This window comes from Parasteatoda tepidariorum, chromosome 11 (assembly GCF_982258835.1).
Source record: "Parasteatoda tepidariorum strain Cologne lab strain chromosome 11, Ptep-v5.0, whole genome shotgun sequence".
NCBI lineage: Eukaryota > Metazoa > Arthropoda > Arachnida > Araneae > Theridiidae > Parasteatoda > Parasteatoda tepidariorum.
The window spans coordinates 87,182,933-87,188,932 of NC_141765.1; the positions used below are offsets into that span (position 1 = coordinate 87,182,933).

General features: G+C 26.7%; 1 protein-coding gene across 1 annotated transcript in view; it reads right to left on the reverse strand.

Annotated features, from left to right (window-relative positions):
- Positions 1-2,905, reverse strand: part of LOC107438532 (venom protease) — a 45,780-nt gene extending 42,875 nt beyond the window's left edge. Inside the window, exon 1 of the mRNA XM_016050841.4 lies at positions 2,630-2,905. The gene's annotated coding sequence lies outside the window, so the exon portion shown is untranslated. The remainder of the gene's footprint in view (positions 1-2,629) is intronic.
- Between the last annotated feature and the right edge of the window lie 3,095 nt (positions 2,906-6,000).

Sequence of the window (6,000 nt, forward strand, 5' to 3'; positions counted from 1 at the left end):
TAAACACCATGCATAGTTGCAGAAGATTAAATATTCTGAAAAGAGGCTCGAATTTAAGAAAATATAAATTTATATATCGTCACTTTTGCTATTGTCCTTTTTAAATTTTTATAGCGCAGATAAATACTATTTTCATATGATTTTGATAAAATTTAATTTCATTTTCATTAGTGTAGAATTTTATTAAATTGAATAATGTGGATTGTGTAATTGAATTTTCAAAACCTATAAATTGTATAATTATGTACATAATAACAATAAATGAATTTATATAAACATAAAATTGAAGGTAAGAATTTCAGTTATCAACAGAATTCATCATTTTTCAAAAATTACGAGTTTCACTATTTCACCATTTTTCAGAAACCATAAAAAAAAATCATCAATGAAGAACATCCACAAAGCATTAAAAATCAATACGCTTGTCGATAAGTATGATCATCGGAAATGTTCCCAAGCTACTAAAAATATAACGAAAAAAACTCCTTCTAAAACTTTTGTCTCATAGTGATCGTACTTCCTAAGAAAAATCTCATATTGCCCCTATCCTACACTATAATATATGAAAAATCTTGTTTTAAATTTAGAATGAAGTGTAAATGATAAAAAACACTCACAAAAAATCCAAATTTAACTTTTTTTTAAAAAAAAGAATAGTTTAATGATTAATCACAGTTTTAGGTAGAAAATTTTTACATTTTATTTAAAAGTAAAGTTAAAAAAATTCACTTATCTTCTTGCTAAATATTAATTTGCAAAAAGAAAAAATGAATTTTTTTTCAACTTAAGTTTCTGAAAATGCTTAGATAAATTATCAACAAATTTATAACATCGCAAGTTAAATATTAAAAAAAAAATCCAATTCCGGAGAATGAGAAACACATTATCTGAATATTTAAAATAAAATCTAAATAAAATATTGTAATAATTCCAAAATTATAATTATTAGACGTTCATAATAAAAGTATTCATTTTAAAATGTAATAACTATAGAAATTTGTTTATTAATTACGTATCCTGAAAATACAAAAAAAATTTTAGGTGAACTAGTTTACTGTAATTTATTTACCTATGTACAGATGTACACTGTATTATTATAAGTTTAAAAAAAATACTGGAATGTTGAAAAATTTGGAAAAAATATTTTTACATAAAATCTATGTTTAAAATTAAATTATAATGAAAAAAATTTAGGCTGTAACAGGTTTGCAAAAACATTAAATGTGTGTATACCAACATGATAAATATCCAAAATTTTGCATTACCATTTATAAATGAAAAAATCAAATCTTCTTACGCTAATTTTTTTTTATTTCGCTTCCAAACTGCATTAATTTTACTATACTTATGACGAAAAAATGAAAAATTTTAAATTATTCAATTTGAATTCAAGTAAAAAAATAAATGAAAATTTTAATGAAGAAAATTAGGCTGTGACAGGTTTACCAAAAAAACAATAAAAGTATATATACCAACATAAAAAGTTATAAAATTTTTAAATAAGTAGGATTGTCTTACAAATATACCAAAAAGATATGCAAAGTTCCGAATCACACAAGTTTTTAAAATATAAAAATAACTCGATGTTTTTTATTGATTATTTATAATGTAATAGCTGCTAATGATACATGTAATAGATGCTAAAAATATGTTATCACCTTTACAAATGAAAAAAAAATCAAATTTTCGTGCGTTAAAAATCTTTGTTTTCGCTTCTGAGAAAATCTTACTCTCCTTATACTTATGATAAGAAAAAGAGGAAAGTATTTTAAACTAAAATAAATTTAAAACAAACTCATACTAGATTATATAAACGAATCATATTAGATTTTAAAATATAATAAGTAACTGTCTAAATATTTGATATAAGACTTGACTTTTATTGAGTAACATGAATAGATACCATAAGAATAATTTTAAAAATATTGTATTACAAGAGAAATAATCAAATCTTTTTACGTTAAAATGTTTTCTTCCGCTTCCAAAAATGAATTACTTTCACTACACTTACTATGAAAAAAATGAAGAACCTTTGAAGGATTCAATATGAATTAAATTTTTAAAAAAAATGAAAATTGTAATGAAAAAAATTAGAATGTGACAGGTTTACAAAAACAATAAAAGTATGTATACCAGCATACGAAGTTACAAAATGTTTGAATAAGTAGAGTTGTTTTACAAATATACCAAAAAGATATTTAAAGCTCCGAATCACGCAAGTTTTTAAAATATAAATTTATGGATTATCATTAATATATACTTGATGCTAAAAATACTTTATCGCTTTCACAAATGAAAAAAAATCAGATCTTGTATTAAAAATTTTTTTTTCGCTTCCGAGAAAATCTTATGCTCCTTATATTTATGATAAAAAAAAATATAAAAATATTTTATTGAATTACATTTATATAAAACTTGACTTTTATTGAATAACATTCATACATACCATTTAAAAGTACAATTTCAAAAATATTGTGCTATATTCACCGATGAAAAGATCAGATCTTTTTACTTTAAATTTTTCTTATTCCGTTTCCAAAAATGCATTACTTTAACTATACTTATGATAAAAAAAGATGAAAAAAATTCCGAAGTTATTCATTCCGAAGTTAATTTGAAATTTACTTACTTGAGATTCAAATTCCGAGATGGGAGAATTGAAAATCGAAACCATTCAAATATACTGTTCACCGTATCAGAGAAGGTAAAACTGAAAAATCCCCCGTTACTGATACACAGAAAGAGAGGAAAAAAAAAACTGGGCCAAGTTCAGTTTAAAGATGACGAAAGAGCACCTCTCCTTCTTCAATTCTTTTGGCTGAATCGACCTGATTCTTCGTCAAATCACTCACTCCAGTTAGATGCTGTTGCTGTGGCTATCGAATAGAATGAGATGATTCAGAGTGGAGTAGATATGTGTTTCTAGAACCCACAAGTAAAAGGTAGAGTCAATTGGGGGAGTGAATTAAAAAGACCTACTTTTTTCGGCCTATGGGATGGTTGCGAAGTTTGGGTGAAATTGTAAGTGATTCCTCCGGCTTTAACATTTCTGGAGGGTATTGTACGTCAATAGGGTGACACGATAAATATGAGGAAAAAGAAATAAAACTTGGATGCTTCTTTTTTTTATTTTTACGAATTATTGCACAAGTCTCCTTTTGGAGTTTTCTCTTAATTGTGGCTAGAGGCTTATTTGATGGTTCGAGACAAAACAAATTGCTTGTCGCCAAACCAATTTCACTGGTTTGTGATTTGTCAAAAACGTGTCCTGCTACGGATGTCATGAGTTTGATCTTATTACTTTATGATGGTTTTTAACTATATTAGGTTATTGCGTCAATAAAATTTTTTACTCGCTTTTTACTACAGTTATAAATTTTAGGTTTGAGACTGATTCAAAATTGCGAATGAACACACTATTATATCTCAAATTTTGAAGAAAATCTAATTCTTTTGATTAAGTCTTAATGTGGGACAAGAATTCCTAAGAAATAGTTACGAAATAGACTGCGATCTTAAAATAAAGTCATTGTTTGAAGTATACAATACAGGTTGCGTAAATACACAAAAATTTAATACTCAGAAATTATCAATAGCCTAAGAAATCTAATAGTAGTTCAAAAAATAACAAAGAAAGGATGTTAATGGCCTATAACATAGTATTATTAACTTAGACATAACTCTCAGTTCTTAGTACTTCCATATTTATAACCAAGATAATATAACTTAATTGCAATATCTTAGATGTGATGGGATTTTAAGCCTATGTTATTAGTTAAAATTATTATTATAATAAGTTGTTCTTAGACAAAGATGTATACATTTTTTTGAATAAATACAACATTTTAAGATAAAATCAGTTTAAATACCATTAAAGTCATTAGACAGACATTTATATCAAGTTTTCAGTTTTTCTTTTTGTTAAGATCTATAATACTTAAAAAATTCCAATACTTTAAATTTCTCAGCTTTTATAAAAGGAAAAAAAATATGAAAACCTTTAATAATACTTAAATAACTTCAAGATTTACATTATTTCTTCCAAACCTTTCAATTTCTACTAATTTTAAAGATCCTAATCTTAGATACAGTGCAGCCGTAACATACAATCAAATACAACACTTGCCAAAATTCATCTTACGTTATCATCTTATGTTTTTATTCATCTTATGTTTTAATGTTGTCAAATTTTAATTTTTTCTTTTAACTATGCTAATAACCGTGCAAGTTTACTATTCTTTTATCATTTTTCTTCAATGTTGCTGCTACCTTTTATTTATTATTATTTCTTGTATATTTTTGAAAAGCATTGATGTGTTAATATCAACTGGGAATATATATGTATTTAAATTCTTGTGCTGCAAACTAAGTTGCTGGACACCGAAATGTGACGCCGGGACCGGCAATTGAGGAAACGGTGTGTATGGAGGAAACTGTATATAGCGACCATCGAGAAGGGTGATAACTTGTCCGTCAAAACTGTCCTAAAAATTCTCTTTCAGATATAGGGCCTAGTGATATGACCTGCTAATCATTCTGATCAATATTTTCCCATTTTAGAAGATCTCCAATATTTAATTTTCTAAAAAAATTTTCTTGATTATAAATACAGTTTCATTATTTTGCATTCCTTTCATTTTTTAGAGAATCTTTGTCAGTTAATCTTTAATTTGAAATTTAGTATACAGTTGTACTTCTATTTAACGAACTTCCCTTTTACAAATAACTCTATTTTGCGATTTGTTTCAAGGAACCAAGAACATTTTGGAAATTTCTTCGTTAACTAGCTTCCAAATAGCGAAGTGAATCTTCTATTCAAAGAACTTTTTTTGGAGATCCACTTTTCGTTTTTCCCAAAATAATTCAGAGCATTTCAATCTTGTTAACGCATTTTGTGGGGGAAATGACCTTGAATTAATTTTCGAAGTCACTTTATTTTTAGAGAAAGTAGTAAAATCCCTTTTCCTCCATCTTTGCATTACAAGCAAAAAACTTAGCGGATCAGTAGCAATTAAACTTCAGAACGCATGAGGAAATGTACGTTTAAAATTACTTTTTCAATAAATACAACTATAATTTTATACATAAATTTAGATTCTTTTAGTTGAAAATGTACGTAGCATGATAGTGTAACACTATTTAATGTTTTTCTCTATTCTTGCTTACCATGCAGATTTCTCTTATGATTAAGATTAATAAAATCAATAGTGGATACTAGTTTACAAGATAAAGGTGTATCAATTGCTTTTCAATCATGTATAGTGTTTATGAATTTAATACCTGTTTTGTGTTGTTTAGGTATTTCAATAAATGATTTTCTATTTAACAGATTTTCCATGTAACGAACTTATTATCGGGATTTAGCGACTTCATTAAATAGAGGTCCGACTGTATTATTTTAAAACTAATTACTTTGCGATATTTACATGATAAGTTACATACATGATATTGTTATTACTACCCCGATTTCTGTTTCTTTTACAGACACCGAAAGTTTTAAGAAACATATACCCAAATTTATTAAAGCAGACAATTTCCTTAATCATACGAAAAAGGGGAAGGCATTCCTACCAGGTGGATTGATTCTATTGATAGAGATCTTAGGAATCTGGGAGTCAATTGATGACAGAGAAGATCATTGGAGACGGATAGGAAGAGGAGAGATAGCATTGGCTTGTGACAAGCTGTAGTGCAGAAGAAGAAGTTACCTAATTATATATTTTTCACAAAGTCGTTGGCTAAACAATACAAAGCAAAACATTTGGTTTGATAATTTTCTTTTTTCATAATTGCTTGCAAGACAACCATAAACTTCAGAATTCATCATTTGCTTAAAGTTTATTATATACAGTCAAACCCCGCTATAGTGTACACGGTTTATAGTGAAATCCCGGATATAATGAACGAGCCTTACTACCCACGTATAAGGTAATTTTTTGAGGATATAATGAACCAAAAAAAAGGAAATTGGATATTATGAATTTTCTTTTGTCTTCGACT